This window comes from Anopheles arabiensis, chromosome 2, assembly GCF_016920715.1.
Source record: "Anopheles arabiensis isolate DONGOLA chromosome 2, AaraD3, whole genome shotgun sequence".
NCBI classification, from domain to species: domain Eukaryota; kingdom Metazoa; phylum Arthropoda; class Insecta; order Diptera; family Culicidae; genus Anopheles; species Anopheles arabiensis.
The window spans coordinates 107,736,404-107,755,039 of record NC_053517.1 but is presented as its reverse complement, the minus strand read 5'-3'; the positions used below and the strand labels follow the sequence as shown (position 1 = coordinate 107,755,039).

The 18,636-nt window shown below is 44.8% G+C and overlaps 1 protein-coding gene across 5 annotated transcripts in view; it reads right to left on the bottom strand.

Annotated features, from left to right (window-relative positions):
- The window catches only part of LOC120894130 (rap guanine nucleotide exchange factor 4), a 105,969-nt gene extending 91,717 nt beyond the window's left edge, over positions 1-14,252 (bottom strand). For 2 of the 5 annotated variants that reach the window (XM_040296515.1, XM_040296520.1), the window contains exon 1: positions 14,034-14,252. The gene's annotated coding sequence lies outside the window, so the exon portion shown is untranslated. The remainder of the gene's footprint in view (positions 1-14,033) is intronic. The other 3 variants (XM_040296516.1, XM_040296518.1, XM_040296517.1) reach the window with 3 other exon arrangements.
- Positions 14,253-18,636: the final 4,384 nt, after the last annotated feature.

Here is an 18,636-nt window from a genome sequence, read left to right as displayed (position 1 = left end):
CAAGCTGGCTGCCACACAACACCACTGTCACCCGGATCGATACGCGCGTTCAGCAAGCGCGAAAGCTGCTGAAAGCAAACGAAAACCACGTGCGCGACCTTTGCCAACTCCAAACCACCGCCGCCAAACGTGTGTGTGGAACGTCGTATTACCGCATTTAGGTAGTAAGGATGTAGCGGAAAATGGACTGATCCAACTTTCGGCTCGGTGGCGGGGAGAGAGGGGAGTTGGAAAGCTTTTAAGCTAAGCGTAAAACCGTATACGATGTACGGCGATGTTGTCAGCTGTTGCTGACGCTGATGGTGCTGCTGCTGTTGCTGCTTTTGCTGATGTTGCTGCTGAGCTTAAATATTTATTGACGATGCGTTTGGCATCGTTGGGAGGAAAACTTTTGCTTGTGTGACGGTACGGAGCGAGCTTGTTTCACTACAATTTCGCAATATTCTCAACATTCAGTACAACTTAACATTTAACAAAGCAAATTCGTACCAGAAATCCATTTTCAATCGAGAAACATTGCAAACTTGTTCGACTCAGCATGCCAAGTGATCTCCCTTTCCCCAAAAGCTCTCGCCTGCATTCGGCGGTGAGTATACACGGTAAACAAGCGTTTGGCGAGCGGAAAATTGTTGCAATTCGTCCCTCAATTTGCCCGTCGCCCCCATTGCCATCGCCATCGCGCTTGTTTACGAGCTGTATCTCGTGCCTTTCACGCCATTGATACTGACGCTGATTAATCAACTGGTGTGCCCTCGAGGGTGCCCAAATTAAAAGGAAACACAGCAGCGGAAAAACAATTCCGAATGCTGCCGTTCGTTTGCCAACGCTCCTCTCCTGCACCATTGTCGACGATCCCCTGGATGCTGCAGCTTTCTTACCGCAAAACGTGTAACAGCAAACGGAGCGTATTTGCTCAGTGCTGGAGGTTGGGTTTAGGATTGCTGCTTGCTTTCTGCCTTCGCTTTTTCGCAACACACCCCGAGGAAAGGCCACACGGCAACGGTAACAACAACAACCAAACAAAACATACAACCTTTAACCGAATGGACATTTCGTTGAGAATGGGGGCAACACTGCTGCTGCGAACCGTTCGCGTTTGGGGCATTTTCTTTAGGGATATTTCTTCACCAGCGCAACTAATTCAATTAGCTGCTCCGCAGTATAATCAAACGAAAACGGATCATTACTACATACGCATGGCGATGGGAATGAGTTTTGGGATTACTGACCCATCTTTATCTATCATTTAATGGCCATTCTGGTTCGGAGAAGAGACGCTTTATAAGCTATTATGGGGAAAAGGAGAACCTAATTAACGATATCGCTTCACAATAATCCCATTAACACAGTTTTGAGACGCGTATTGCATACCTTTCGGCGCGTATTTTCTATGAAGGATGGAGGTAAGGTCATTTTCACCACATAAAGCCTCTATTTGTGCAATTTGCAACACAAAATTAAATAAAATATAAAATGCTCAAAAGAAATAAACAAAACCCCACCATTCAGGAAACAGCTATCAATGTGCAAACACACACGCTCGTGTAAAGAGTTGCCAAAATTTAAAAATCTATTTCTGTAAAACGCAAAACTCCCAAACTCAAACAGCCATTGATTTATATTGCTGGGACACACTGCTGAGCACAAAACTGCAGCATCGAACAATCGAACACAGTGGAACGATTCATGCCAGTACCGGTTTGTGGAGGAGTAGTGCACCGTCAACCAGCTAAAGAGACAAAACGAGGCAAACCCAAAAAAAAAAAACGTTTACCTCCTGAGACCAACCCCAGCCATAAATCTTGCATCAAAAATAGCTTTACACACGCACACACTGTCGAACTGGAAAGTTGTGTTTTGTTTAGCACATTTCTGCTGTGGGCGATGACGAGTAACGGGATGGGAATGGCACTTTACGCTAAAAAACACGCAGTTTTCGCATCAAACTTGATGCTTCTTTTTTGTGGACTGTTCTTTTTATTTGCATAAATTAATCTTCACGGCCGCTTTGAATATTTAAGTGGTGGCGCCTAACACACAACGGCAGACAAAGGTGCGGGCGCATCTTAATCGTCTGACGTTGATCGGTTTTGAAGACGGCGGCTTGTATGCTAAATATTAGGCCATGATATATTCGCCAAACACGCATCACGCACGTCTATTTTCTTTATCAGTTGTTCTGTTTCTTGTTGTTCAATAAAACATACAAACTCTTTTACCAAGCTGCTAGCATACGGCACAGGGAAGAACGTGTCTTCTGTCGAGTTGAATATTTCATTCGCATAGGGTGAGCAAGAGGCGGCTCTTCTGACCGCAAACTGATGCGTCTGCTTGTTAGCTTGACATGAGTATACAGCGGAAGAGCGAACGAATGAATTTTGAATTCAAAAATGTCTTCAAGACACAACATTCGCTTTGAACCACCTTCTCTGAGGTACAGTTAGAAAGGAGCTTACATCAAAAATCGGATTTTGAGAATTCACGCTGTATTTTAGAATGATATGCAAAAATAAAACACGTTCCTCGTTTCATGTTACATGCGATACACAAACATTGCACGAAACGTCCATTAAAATGTCACTTCCACTCACCAGCCCGGATGATGACGGGTGATGATTCAATCTCATTATACTACAACCATCCGACGTCTGGGTGGGATGGCCAATGAGTTAACGAAACCGACGGTACGTCACATCGATCGCTTGCTTAATTAAACATCCTCCCACCGGTCACCGCCGATCTTCATGCAGCTTTATGAAAAAGGAACTCGCCTGCAACTCTCTTCGCTCCACGGTCTGCTGCGTTCCAGCTGACGGAGTATGAAGTCTTGCTGGATTTTATTAGACCATAACGATATGGGCCACGAAAGGAACCAAACAGCATGATGTTGCGGTTCGCCACCACAGCAGTGTGTCCTTTCAGCAACGTAGAAGAGGGACCCAGCAGTGCCCGCGACTCATCAATCCGATAACTGTTTCATTTCCTGACCCGTTCCTGTACCGCTGTCCGCTGGCAAATCAAGACCGTAGATTAAACGATCTCCTTAGGGAAATGGAAGGATGGTTTTTGGGAGGGATGGATTTCGTTCCAATGTCATTTCATCGCTTGAAGAGATTAATTAATGATGCTGTGATTACACGTCGACGTCGGGGGTGCTGACTGGGTTGGTTTTTGGGGGAGAAATACCGAGACCCGTCTCCCAGGCCGGTTTCGCGTGAGCTAATGTCAAATAATTATTTCCGCTTACGCGTAAGACGAGAGCCATATGTGCTCGAGTTTGATATGAAATTACTAATTAGAACACGATAGCAATTAATTGTGGAGATAAAATTAAGAGCCAGCGCTCGACAAGCGTTTTAATAGTTGTTGACGGAAGTTTGATTTGGGAAAAGACAGCTGGGAGCTTTAGGATTTGATTTGGGAAATAGATTAGCCCGAGGGAAGCAATGAAGCTTTATCATTTGCCCATCTTATCTTTACGTTAATAAGGGTCAATAAAAATTCAGATAAAAAGTCTATAGAATAGAAGAATCGTAGTCTCAAACTGAGAACATAAAATTTAATGACGCTTATTTTAAAGCCAACTTTCTCTGTTGCCCGCAAATTGCATACTTTTAGGCAAATTTTGTTCTAATAGCCCACGGTGTATGCAACTTCCAAGACAAAGCGCCTAAAGTCATGCACCCTTTGTGACATAATTACCTTCATAAGAAGCAATAAACAACAAAAAAGAGCTCTGTGAAGAGGAAACCGTTCCTTTCTCATGCAAATAAACATGTTCCCCTAAAAAAAATACATCGTGCACCCTCCTCTCTGCGTCTTTTCAAAACATGCATGTCGGTCAAAATCGCAACAAAGTGGCAAAAGTACATTATTACCGCGAACATGCCAGCCACCACATGTGCATAATGCAAACGAGCCAGCTTCAAAAATATGTTTCCCTCACGTACCATTAGACACATACACACACACACACATAACCACAGAGACTACTTTCATGTTTATGCTATGCCGCACGGTTCCAACGTTCTAGTGGCACACCATGGCATGCATGCATACCCAGGACCCGTTAGTGTCACCTGCAGTCTTTTCGACCTACATATGCTACACATTGCATTGGCCACCATGCAGGCACACCAACGGTTCGCGCTGTACGGTCTGTTGAAGGTTTCGAGGCTTTTCATGCACGTTCACGGATGGCCCAAGCCCCGCGATACGATGTAACGATCTTTATGGCCGAGCCGGTCGTACCGAAAGCGAACGAGGCTATTTCAACGTCCCGTTCCTTTGCGAATCGGACGGGCGGCTGTATCTAATGAAGCCTATGAGGCATAACTTCCGGATGAAATAGGCGGTCGTTGCTGCTGATTGAAGCGCTCCCGTTGGTGGTTGCAGGTGTACCCAGTCGACGTGGAAAGCGGGCAATACATCTAGTAGCTTTACAGTGTTGGTGGAACTTTTCACTGTTCAAAGTCTTTCATAAATTTATTAATAAGATAGTTTTGAAAATTATTCAATTGATTCATCAAAACCTTCGAGAAGCATTGCATTACTTTATATTTTGAGGATTTTTTTGTAAATCTCTCCTATTAAATTTCACACTCATCACACTGCTAAACGAATTCGACATTAGGTGGGACCATGAACATACCGTAAACTCGCAGAGCGCGAACGAGAAAAGTATCAAATAAACCTTGATGAACCTTGCCCATCCAATCCTGCTGCGGGGTATCCTGCGGGCGACTACTCACAAACAGGAGTCCCCGGGACACAACCCGTAATGAATCGCTTCCCGGAACCATATCCGGGCTGTGGTTCGCAAAACGATGGCTATTTTCGGGATGCGCGCGAGAGTGTCACCATATGGGGAGGTTAGTTCGCCCAGGGTTAACGTTCGCCCGTGTCCGGTGTCTGCTTTCCTTTTCGTGCGATGCACCTTCACCGTCTAAAAATGTCCTGCCAAGACCAACCTGCCACAGCGAGGCGACGAATGGGAGAGAAAACTTGTTTGTCTTCCATCGGGGAAAAGTTGAAATTAGGTTAGGCCCGTCCATAAATAAAGTCCATCAAAAGTCTCTGCGGGGCGATGGCGGTGTCCGAAAATGGTTAAAGTCTTTTAGTTGGAAGGGAGTGTGAGGGAAAAAATCGAGCTCACTTCTTCTGCCCGGAACACATAAGATGTAGCGTGTGCTTCGGGGACTACCTGTTTGCGCTATCATATCCTATTAGGGACTCGAAGCCTTTTATAATCTTATACGATCGATATGTTAAAGGTCAACGTACAAGATGTTTGCCGTTTCGGAAACGGCTCAGAGGTCTTGTTTTGCTATTTAGATGATCGCTTTGAGAAGCAAGTGCAGTAAGCGATACTATGCAGACCTTAGCCAAGCGTTCTGCAATGATGCAAGTTGCATCGAAAGCAATATAAATTCATACATTTTTTATCTTCCCTGTCTACTGTGCAGAATCTACCTCGGGCTGCCCAGAACATCGTAAAAACCATCAACCACTACTCTCTGCCCCACTTCCCACGTTCCATTAGTATCCCGTTTTCGTAATCAACCACCTGCGGTTACTTCATTTCTACAAACCACCAGGTGCCTCCATTCGGGGTTGACGGTTTCAAAATTTATAACTTTATATACCGGCAAAGGTACACTCGCTGGCGCAGTATCGTTTGCATGTTAAACTGTCAAAAAACCGAACCCAAACAAACGATAGCCCTCCCCACATCACCACTCTAGACAGTCCGGGAAGGGGCAGCATGGTGAGACCCATTAAACGTATGCTTACATGCTCCCGTATGCTTGGGCCCTATTCATCCCCGGCATTGCCGTCTGGGTCCGGCAGGGTGGAAAGAAATTTAAAATTTATAGTCCGTCCCTGGATCAACATTTCCGGCAATACACATTGAGCTTGAGGAGCAAACAGGGAGAGGCCCGAAGCTTCCGGAAAGCTGGCAGGATATAAAGTGGAACTTTTTTCATCATCTTCGCTGCATGTGACATGGAGAATTGTTTTTGAGTAAGGACACACCGTTTGCGGCGCCAGTTGGCAGGTTTGTTGAATCGTTTTGCTATTTAAGCAATGGAATGTAGAAGTGTTTTTTTTTCGGAGAATTGTTTTGCAGAAGGTTTAGATTCATTTAAATAAGCACTTAAAAGCTTTCGTTTCTTTTCATTTCGATTCATTTTTGAAATCACATTTCCTTTACCTAATCCAACTTTAATTATGTGTGGCCACTTTCCCTCCACCAAAATATAGAGAGAACCACGAGCTAGATTGGGATACTTTCCATTTTCCAAATCCTAATTGTCACCAATAGCGTCACCAATGGCTTCTACTAACAATCAGTAAAGGTCTCAATTACCTGGCGAAATGGAGGGGAAAAAAACAACACGGAAGACAACATAACCCTTTTCTCGATCGAATTGTCCCATCCGGCAAGGGGATCCCACGTGTGTGCGTGCACACCCTCCCAACACAGCGAAACCCCTCTCCGTTTGACGGTGCTGTGTGCACAAAAGCTTCTTGATCCTGCCATCCTTCCCTGTGTCTGTGTTTGTCCCTTCCTTACAGTATTAAGAGTGAATAAGAATGGTCCCATTGCGAAGCTCATTTTCAGCCCAGCCAAATAAAAATGTACACATTCGGGCACGACCCTTCGATTTCGGCGGTGGACATCCACTCTAATGAACCCAAGAGTTCTACACGCTGCTACTGGTTCATAGTTTTGATCTTGCACAAATCGAAAGTAAGAAAAAAAAAAGCGGCTGCCCAACTCTTATCGAACAGGGAATTCACAGGGCCAAAAGCGAACGAATGAATGGAAGAAAACCGGGCAAGGTAAAGCCATTTACATTTGTTCGTTTTCAATTTCATCGTAATCCTGAATAAATTTGACTTCGTTTCGGCTTTGATTCGGGCCTGGCAAACGGGCGATATTACGCATCACACACACATACACACAGAGGAGCGTTTGGAGATGAAAAGCTTTGAATCCGGACGAAAATAAAAAAACGTATAAAGTACGTTGGCTTCCGTCTTCTTACCTCATTTTGAGTGGTTCGTTTGCTCGTTTCGGCTTTCGGTGACGCCTTTTTTCTCCTATTTCGCCTCACACCTGGAGGTCTTTATACCGGAAGAGTTCTATTTCGGTCTCATTATTCGTTTTCGCTTTCAAAGTGTGAGCACCTTTGCTTTGGCCTTATTCAATCGGGTTGGATCTGTCAGGTTCAAATCATGTTCGTATTAAAGTCTTTAATTTTGTTTGTAAGAATACTGGGAAAAATGCTATCTGTACAACATGTCCGCCTAAAATTATGCAATCGGTATAGCAAACGATGAGTGTTAAATCCATTTGACATACATTTAAGCTTGAAAGTGCTTCTCTTTTTACAATTCTACAATCTCAATCACTTATTCCCACTCTGATCCATCTAAAAGCGTCTAGTCGCACATTAAAAGCATGCATGCCATCGATTCGACAACTATTCCATGAATGTCCCGAGTCGATATGTCTTCATCACCGAATCCTTTCCTTTCACATCCTATCTAGACGTTTTGGCCACGTTTTCCAACTCCATGCTCAACTCAATTTACCCTCAAAATGCCATAATTTGGCCACAAACCAACTCCCCCCCCCCTTGGGTGGTGTCAATGGTGAGCATCTGGACCCTTTGCCACATAGACCACCGGGGGAAAAAAACATGGAACAGTTTGCAAAATGCTTCACACCCCAACCAAACCCCTTCAAACCGTTCACTTCCGGCCAAAATTTCGAACGTCATCATGATGCCGTCGGAATTCCTTCCCGGGCGCCCACCCGCACGACTGGTGTGGAATTTCATCCTTTCATTCTCTTCCCGCTTTTATCCAAAAAGACCAAGAATCATCATGTCCTTTTGGAAATGGTGCGAGCAAGTGAAGATGAGTTCTTGGAAGGCGGACGACGCAAACTCGGATGGCCAAAAGAATGCGGCCCCTAATAGCGGCACTAAGCTGGCCCTACCGGCACTATCAAAGAAGACGGTGGCGTTGATGAAGCCCGGCAGGTAAAGCCCAGCATTTGGGCCAATCTTAAGGGGTAACCCTAATTCAATTTTGCTTCGGAACTTTCGGGGCTTTCCCTCTAAAAGGTGTTTTTTTTTTGCAAAAGTATAAAGTAGAGAACGGTATTGTTGAGCCAAACAGCTAAATTATACAAATTGTTCGATAGAAAGACGGCATGTGTGTTAAGAGAAAGGAAACATTACAATGTGCTCTCTTCAATTCTTGCTTTAGCAAGTAACTCTCCATCCTGTGAAGCTTCATAGGCTTCAGCTTTTATTCACAAAATGGTACTCTGAATTGAGGTGTGAAGCTCCGATTGCTCACTTCACTCGATTACCCGGCTGTCAGCTATCGTCAGCTTTGCTCAATGCCGCGATCGATCACAGCCCGAGCGCCGAGTTGAGATTCGTTGATTGAATTTGCTCGCATTAAGCGCATCATGTCAGCTTGGTCGCGCGTTCACGTTTGACAGTTCAAGCGCAATGGGCAATGACAGTTTTTGTACAAATCTGCCAGAACAACCAAGGGCTAGTACAACTGCACTGCATCACTGGCGTTATGGCACACGGGGGCAGCAATCGATGTGGAATATCATTCCGAGAACAAAAAGCAACAGGCAAAAAAAACCTTTTGAGTCCGGAAACGGATACTGAATAAAAGGAATGGCACAAAACTCTCCATTCCCCTCCATTTGTGCTTTATTTCGTTCCACTTTTATTTTTATCTCTCCTGACACCCTGGGCCGCCAGTACGCGCCAGTGAATTAATTGTACAGTGGAAAAATCGTCCATTCTACAGACTAATGCCATGATACGATCGACGGGCTCGCCCGAGGCTTTGCCCACCTTTTTTCTTTGTCTCTCACATTCGTCCACTTTTTTAAGCAGGTTTGAAAGAGCAGGAGAAACGGACAGAGTGTTGGAAAAGTAGTAGAGCAGCGAGTTGTAAATGGGAGCAGCGCAACCATTTTGCATAGCATTCCCGCGTTTAGGCAAGCGGCGATACGAGTACTGTGCGCTATTCTGATAATGCCAGTGCAAGCAAAGTGGATGGAAATGGATTCGCCCAAAGGGAAAACAGTTCTGGCTTTTTTACAGCTTTTTGTTTTGCTCGTGTTGGTGGCCATGGTGGTGAAGACTCTTGATTACGGAATGCAACAGGTAAGAAGCCATTTTTCCGACAAAGAGAAGGGGGCTGGTGAATTTTTTATTCACCACGTCAGATCAATTAAGGACGCATACAGGACGTATAATTTTGTTGTGGGAGTAGTATTTGCCATTCATGAGGCTTAATGGACCATGAATATGGATGTGAAAATGTCAATCAATAACAATGACATTAGCAACAATGTTTGGATTCACTGATGGACTGCAGTTTTCTAGTCATAAAATGATCGTTTTTAGGCGCTTTAGAAGTATTTGTTCCTACGATTGCGTGTTTTTGAATTTTCAGCCTTAAAGTATGCATTCCGCGAGACAATTCCTCGCTAATAAGCATTTTTTGTGGATAATAAATCATTCCGCCGAGCTGTCTGCCGATTTATTAATAAAACAGCGCTCTTTTCTTTTAATCACATCAATCTATTGCCTATTTAAACAATTGACCAACCTTAATCCCCTTACATTCTTTTCTCTTCTCCTTTTGACCTTCATCGTCACGCTTCAGTGCCCGCTCTTTTGTAACATTTTACGATCATATTTCATTAGGAGCTGGCCCGGATCGGCGGGAAAATGAATTATCCGCAACAGCATTTTCGCCCGCATCGTTCATCCGTTAGCGAGCCATCAAAAGGGGCATTTAGCGTCGTCGATAGCGTCACCGGATCGGAGCAAAAACTTCACCACCAAAGCACTTCATTAAAAGAAAAAAAGCCAGACCCCTGGCCCCAGCTTTCCCGGAATGGTCTGTCTGCTAAAAACAAAACAAAAAATCACACCCTCAACCCGACACCCTCTTCCACCATTGAAGCTGACAGGGTAGCGCACTTCGGACGGCTTTTGGACGCAAAAATTTAATTAAAGCGAAAGCAATTAAAGCTAAACGAGTTAATGAAACGGGTGAGGGTCGCCATTGAACTTCGAGCTGGCTGGCTGGCTGACTGGCTGGCGTGAAGCGTGATTTTCCCGTGCCAGAGTGCGTGAAGCACTATGCAAACTTTACTCCTTTCCCGTTTCCCGTCGTAATCTCACGCCCGTGCCTAAATCGCACCAAACTCATCCTTGCAAGCAAGAGGATGATAAAAAGGGGTCAGTGAAGAAAAAATGACCGGGGAGAATCACTTCAAAATCAATCTTCCACGGTAAATATCGTGCGCCAGCACTTTCGGATGGATTTTTCACCCGCCAAGTGGTGTTTGCATCCTTTTTTATTAGCTTTGCGAACGGTTCGCACAGACTGTACCTAACCTTCCAGTGCTGGACCGTGTCGAAAAAGTGGTTTTTCGTAACAGTTGGTGAATATTTCTTGAACCACATACACATTCGCGCAGACGGCTTGCAATGCAACCTACGGCCATCGGCGCTTGGGGGGTTTGAACGAGACTATACATCGAGACGGGAAGTTGGACGCATTTTACCCCGGCATCTCAGCCGCGCGGCGAGAGAGCCACAACAACAACGCGTGGGGAGAGTTTTGTTTGCAAAGCAGGTTTTTCAGGCTGTTTTATGCGAAGGCGGCCACCACCTCGCGAATGGAACCCGCTCGACTGCTTACACCCCCGCGCTCAGCACACACACGCACGCAGTTGAATCGAAGGCAACATACGGCGGCAAGCATCTCATAAACCGAAGCATTCGATGTTTGTGTGTACGCGGTGGTTTTGCGCGTGCCGTGCCGTGGCGCATTAATCCAACGCGGATGACCTTAATGACATCATAACCGCACCGCGACACCGCGACACACTGTCAACAAAACGGTGAGCGCAGCTTCTTCCCTCACCGGCTTGGGTCTCCTTCTGGCCGATTCTGGCGTTTCTGAGTGTAGCGAAACAAAACCCAAAGCCGTTTGATTGGATTCTTTATGATAATGACCTGCCGGGGGTTGGCTCGACGGACAAGCAGCAAACGTGAAGATTTAGTGAAACTATTGCGATCGGAGAGGTGTAGAAATGGTAGTTAGATCAATATTTACTCTCCCAATATTTTAGCGTGGTCAAGTGGTTTGAGGAATTATTGTTCTCCATAACCACTTTACTTCCTTATGTTTTGGTGTGTGTGTTTTATAGCAATTTTAATCTAAATTTAATAGTATTTTCAACGCCAAATTCAACACAAAAAACGATCACAAACAGACCAGTTGTGGTGTCGCAATAATTAACATTGTGTAAAACGTTTATTGCAATTGTACCACCAGTGCTTGATTCAGATTAATGAGTCCAAATTATTCATCACGAGCCAGCACTGCCCTTTCGCTAGTGAAACTCTTTCCTCTTTCACTAAACCTTCTCTAGAGAGAGAGAGAGCAATGAAAATGGGAAAAATCTAAAGCACGACAAACAACAAACAAAAGAAAGGGAGCTTTTCCATCTTAGAATGGTAGATGGTGGGCGAAACAAAAAAATGGTAAGCTGTAATGATTAGATATTCACCGGGAGTGCGGACGAGACTTGAAGCAAAGGAACCGTGGCAGATGGTGAATAAATTATAGACACGATGGAAGGAAAAAAGCAGGTGAGTGAAAAACTCGGCAAGCAGCAGCCTAGCAGAGTGTAGCGAAAAAGTCTGCCCAAAAATGAAATGATGTTCTAATCATTCTTTATATTCATAAACATTTTTCGAGCTAAAATAGGACGTTTTTATGGAAGTGTTTAACTACTTCATCTTTTTTTTTGATACATTTATCACTCTCACTTTGATTGTTGCAATCAAATCAACAGATTTACCTTTCTTCTTATCTGATTTATTAATCGAACAAGAACTTTGGTCCAAAATACCATAGGCAACCCCAAATTTCTCGAAGCGAACGCTTCTTCCTTTTCCCCGCTTCGACCGTTGCTCATTTATCATCATAAAGCAAAAGGCCAATGGCGAAATCAAACAGGGGAAATAAAGGAACCTTTTCTTAGCCTTCCTATTTTCTGCATTGGTTGCCTCACCCAAACAGTATCGGCGTGTGACGTCGTGTTGCTTCTTGGCTCAAGATACTGGTTCTCGAGGCTTTAAATAATCTCTTGCCAAATACGAGTCAATCTCATCAATATTAAACGTCGCCCAAGCTCTCTCTCACACACACACACATACAGCCAGCCAGTCACAGTCCTTCGTGGAAGTCAGTGCACATTAAGCTCATCCGCTTACTAACAGAAGCATCTTTAGGGAGGACCGAAGTTCCTTTGCCGCAGACAAATTTCTACTTTCTTGATCCGAAAATTAAGATGCTGTACCACAGCTTCTTATCGCTCTTAATCTTGCAAAAATGCAACCAAAATCCCCGTGTCGTGTGTCGTCGCTGGATGCAAACCACCCGTACAAAGTGGGCACTGTTGCACCGGAACCTGGCATTAAAGCGTGGTACACGGTATGTGGTTGAAACAGGTTCACCTACTCACTCAGCTCTGGTGTCTTGTATTGCTGGCGTGTTGTTCGCAGCATGAAGCCGGAGCGTACAGAACACCTAGAAGAACCTTGGCATTAACTTCCGACCGTAGCCGACGGTCAGACAAATCGATTCGATCACAAAACAGACACGAGACGCTTTTTTCTTGGTTTAAACCCGGTGGTTAAAACGACTGGTGGTGCATTTTATATCAACTACCATCTTTTATGCTGCTTTATGCAGAGTATGCAAAAAATGACTCCACAAGAGCAGGGAACCCTTTCAACACACACACTCACGCTAGAACACGTAGACGCAAACGGAAACGCTATTAAATTAGAATGATGGTCGCCCACAAATGACGATAAAAAGGCGATACTTCCCCACTGGAGCTTTACTACATTATTCACCTCTGAACCAGGGGGACGGTAATTGATATGGATGGGAATCTAGCTGAATCTGATGCTGCTCGGCCCGCTCTAATTTAGACACAAACGAACACACACATGCACACCCAGGGTGAAAGAAACTACTTTTCGTCAAACTTACCCAAAACACAAATGCAGCTACAACAAAAAATGGTTGAAATGCCGCCGAAATGAGGAAGATCCTTGCGGATGGGGAATGCGGTGGCTCGCTTCGTTGGCACGTGGCAGACGATGGCACAAAAGGGACACAACAGGTAAGCAGCAGCGTGTTAATTATGAATCACGCTGTCAACGAACGCTGTGCGAGAAGCAAGCAGTAGGCTTTGGGCAATGGTTTATGGGCCGTTTCTTTCGTTGGAGGAGAAGGATGTGTCACCCAAAATGTTTAACATAAAATTGTGCTGTTTTTTTTATCAGGTTATCAGGAAAACTCACAAATTGATTATTTGTTTCACATTTTTGGTTGATATTTTTGCACACACTTTGTACACTCTTTTTTTCGGAAACTCAGACAACACTAAACGAACATCAGAGCGTTTGTGTTCAACCACCAACACTGCAAGAACCAATCCTTTCTATTTTCTCCCTTTACTCTCGGACACTACTTCAAACATTTACACCGATGTTGTGTGTGTGTGTGTCCCCTGCACCCGTGGTCTGAGGCTACGTTTAATAACTTTGATTTACTGCTTCAATTAGATCGAATGTTGTACGCGCACGGATCGGGACGGAAGGTGGGACACGCGGGCGCTCCATCGTTTAACCTTAACCACCACGCAAGGTGACCAAGCGAGAGAGCATTGGTGTCGTTAGCGCACACAACCGCACAAACACACACTTACACACATGCACGCACAACACTGTTTAACCATAAAACTGACCTTTCCTGTTCAAGATTCTGGGGAAGTTTGGCCAACCTTCACAATCAAACACAGACACGAGTGCACACGCAAACCCCTACGTAGCCGGAAGTGGTACTACGGTGCACCCGGACATGAATTAAAACTTCATTAAAATTACCAAAAGCACGCCAACTCGACACACTCACTAGCTGTTTAAACGTTTGCTACGAATTTCAACACCCACAAGGTACCGCACGGACAGCACCAGTTGCTGATCCCGCACCAGTAACGCACCGTAACGCACCGCAAATGTAACGGGGGCCAAACCAAAGCAAACGGAGCAGCGCAAAGCTTTCTGGAGCGGCCCGCGTATCGGTCTGCACCGGGCGCGCGTTCAGATTCAACTGAGAGCAAGGTGACGGTGCTGCTAGCTTGCGAGCGTCTGCAGCAGCAGCAGCAACCAGCCGGACCCACCGTCGCCCGGGTTGCAACACGCAGTAGGCGCGGGATTCGTTCGGGTCGCGCGAGCTTCGAAAAGCTCCGCCAGCGAGCGTGAGCGCGCGCACACCCGAAGGCCCCGAAGCAGACGACAGCAGGCGTCGCGGTCGTCTTTTTGATAAGGTTTATCCCGACACGGCTTGTGAAGGGCTGGCGAAACCCTGATGCTGCCTGAGTGGTTGCCGCACGATTCCTGGGGCTGCACGGGGCTGCCGTACATTCAACAGGATTGCAAAACAAAGCGTGTCTGGAACGCGCGTTCGCTTTGCTTTTGGGGGCAAACGGGATCTAGTTGGTGCTTAGCGGGAGAGTGAGTGACTTGTGTGTGAGAGAGCGTGGAGTTTGCAAGTGGGTCTAGAGAGCGAGAGCGAGTATAATGCCTAGCAAGGATTGATAACGAAGTAGTGATAACTGAAGAGGAGAAATATATTTTAAAGTTCCTGGGAAATAAATTTGATATGAAAAAATCATAACAAATTGAAGAATATATCATAACTTGCATAAATTTAGGCACTACATCTAATCAACTAACCCCGTTTAGTTAATTTGCCTGAAAGTATGCAATATGTCCAACAAAATATTCCCTTTAAAAGAGTTAAAGGAATTCGCAAAGCTTTAAACCCAGTTTAATCGGTCCATTAAATTAAGTCCATTGCTTCCTACTTCAAATAAGAAAAACTGGCTAAAAATATTAACTTATATTTCCAATTTGACTTTCGATGGCACCACTGTGCCTGAGGAATTCTTCTGTGTCTACTTCCGGAAGGCACACTCATTACATGACACTCACTCTCCCACCGGTGGCTGAAGTAATGCTGGCACAGCAGGCACTCCCGAAGAAGAATTCTAGGTCGTGAGCGAACCATCCGGCTCCAGCTACAGGTGAAATCCATCACGAACAGCTCATTCAACCCGTTTCTGCACGGCGTGGAGTTGGCGTACTCGGTTTCCCTAGCTTTTGGAGTAGTAATCAAAATGGATTCTGAGGTGTATGTGGGGATTCAATTATTGTTTGTAGGTAAAGTACCAATTCGAATCTTTTTTTTTTTTTTTTTTTTTTTTATTCAGGAGTAACGGTCCAAAAAGGCCGTATTGCTTAAATTCGAATCTAATTGGTAATCAAAATTAAGCTTTAAGTAAGGAAACAACATGTTTTGGGCTTTTACTGAGAATTCCTTTCCAGACACAGTTGAATCCAATACTTGTCCACCGTATTCATCATAACACACCACACCTCACCACTTGTCCACTTTGGTTCTGAGAATTCGCAGTTACCTGGACACCCATCCTCCATTCTCCATATCTAGTGCTAATCTCCAGGCTTCACTCCGCAAAACATTCCGTCAGCTGTAAGCAAGGACAAAACAAACGTCATCAACTTGTGGCGAGTGTCCTACACAACCAAAGATTGACAAGGTGGTGGCAGCAGCCGCATGCCTCTCTCCTCCCATTAACACCCAACTTCAGCGTCAGGTATGCTTGGCTCTTGCCACCACACTCTTCACACTCAAACAAAAACAGACAGGCAGCACGGTACAGGGAAGACATCGGGAAACAAAGCACTGTGAGGGATTAATTCTTCATAACAAAAGTTACCTTCATCATCATCCACCAGAGTTCTGCTTTCTTGCCCCCCCCCCCCCCCCCCTCGGTGGCCAGCTGTACCGCAGGAAATCATTATGCTTTAAATAAATAATCAACCAAACAATCGAAAGACGTTGCGAGTGAGGTGTTTTGTCTTCCCGATCCCTATTTCTGACAAGCGTTCCGGGCGCTTGTTTGGTGAGGAAATAATGTGCTACTAAACGGTGGGAAGTCGTTTCGGAAAACATGGGGCATATTCGAATGGGGAAAACACTACTGCTAGAGTTGATGCTAGAATGGAACCCTCAAAAGCATGATCTAAAACGTGAAAACGGCTTTCGAACAGGAAGTGGGACGAACTGAAGATATATGTGCATGTGTTTGAAGGAAATGTGGATAAAACATTCATACACCTTGACCATGGACGCACACCACGGCAGCTCAACATCCTTGAGTCTCCCACGGCACTAAGCTTGGGACACACATTTACATCCACTGAAAACACATACACACACCGACGAAACGGCAACTTTACAACAAAGTAAAACCGTCTCACACCTCGCAAAAGCAACAATGCTTTTAAGCAACGTGCAAGGGCTCGTCAGCCCGATGATGACGTAGCAGCGAGCGTGCGGTGAGAGTCCGTTTTCCCGCAGCAACAAAGAAGCGGGGAAGCGTTAACAACATCCCACAGCACAACGTTTGCAGGATTTAAAAGTGCTTTGCTGTCTTTATTGATTTTACTAACACAACACCTGCTGACTGCGGTCTAGGTGGGTGGTGGGGGATGTGGTTGAGGGATTTGGTGGTTTGGATTTATCCTTGCCACGGCGTCCAGGAGTGGTATGGAGGCACACTCTCATTGTTAATCTGTTACTTCATTTTCACGTTTTCACGTGCCGTCGGTGCTGTTTGGGAGGATAAATTTTCACTTTTGCACGCGATGGCAATAGGTTCTTATCATTTTGTACAAACGTTCGCATATGACCTAGTTTACTGGTGAGTTTGAAGATTATCAAAATGTCACGTTTTTTGAAGGCATGATGACCTAGGCTGACAGTTAGCGGTGCAAGGAAGAAGCTGTTCAGTAACATTGTTCGAAAAAGAGCATTTTATTGCATACATTTAGGCGATTGGGCTTACTAACACTAAGCAATCGTGTTGATGAAATTTATGCAATGCGCCTAAATTTATGCAATTCGCGTTACAAATCATTCTATATTGTAACTTTACAATATTCTCGGCTTTAGTATAAAACAAAATATAATGGAAACATTTAAAAAAAATCTTGATCGTCTTGTCTTGTAATTTCATTCTTGTAAATAAAATAGATTGTTCATAATAAAATGCCTTCCTTTATTAAAATACACAGAAAAGGACACCTTATTAAGATATTCTGAAGCAATTAAACTGCAAACTTAAATTGTCTCTTTTTTAGCTTGAGCAAAATAAAACCTAAAATCCTCTCTCTAGCCACAAACTCTCCAAACATCACATTCTACAGGTTGATGTCGTTTTGTTGGCGGCATCCTAAAATTTTCCCTCCAATTCTAGACACATTCATCGAGATGAACTTAAAAAAGTTAAATTACAATCCTCATCCTCTCTGTCCTTTCTGCCCTGATGTGCCTCGTCTGATAAGATCCGATGGAAAAAAGGGATTTCCCACCACCAAAAAATAAGATGTATCCACTTGATTAGGAATTCAGTGTGCCAGTAGAGCATCAATCAACCGAAACCAGACACAATGAGAGGCAGAAGGAGCGTCCCTTCGAGAAAAAAGGGACACTTTCATCATTTACCACTAACAATATCAAACCCGGTTATTGTTGCCAGCTGTTTTATATCGCTTTATTGCTTTAAGAAAGAAAAGCAAAAGGAGAAAATTGGAAAATTGTAGATGGGTTAACCAGGTTTAGCAGCTCTGTCGTTTGGCAGTTCTTCAAAGCGAACATCAGCGTGTTTTATCTGAACAGCCGGGCACTTCAACGTCACAGTCACTGAAGTGAATGAAACAAGACGTTCTTAAACTGTCACCGTTCAGCTCTAAATCTCGTGGCACCCTTCCCTGCCAATCATTATCATTCCACAAGCTGAAAACTGTATCTTCACTCGAACAGATAGTTAAACTTTTGAATTTCCGCACGATCCAACCATCCACCGAGAAGATGCTCTCGGAGCTGTTTGCTGTTCGAGGGTGCATCGTCACCGCCCTCGACAAACAAAGGACGTTCGTCGCCCTCAAAAATGCTACCTTCAATATCTCGTCAGCAACGAGCGAAGGCAAACGTTTGCCGGTTTGCTTACCATCTTGATCGTATTAATAATAGTTGTCGCCTGAAGCGCCGCACCAAACGGCACAACTGCTCGGAATGCAGCCACGATTGTCACGCTTGTCAGCAGTTTTGATGCACCGAATTCTCCCGAGAGTAGAGTGCGCTGCGACTGACAAGTCATAAAACAACTCCACCACCAAGCCATCTCAGAAGCTGTTTAATAGGAATGCCACGGGACGGAACAACTACCTACCAGCGGAATAGTGGTAGTGCCATTGTGATATCCCTTTGCATGGAGCAACATATTTTTTGTCCAGCATTCCAGCGAGTACAATCGCTTTAAATCTCCTGGCAAATCATGCATCTCCACCTAACCGTCCAAGCAGAACTATCCCGTATCCGCCAGGAAAAAGGGATGGGTCC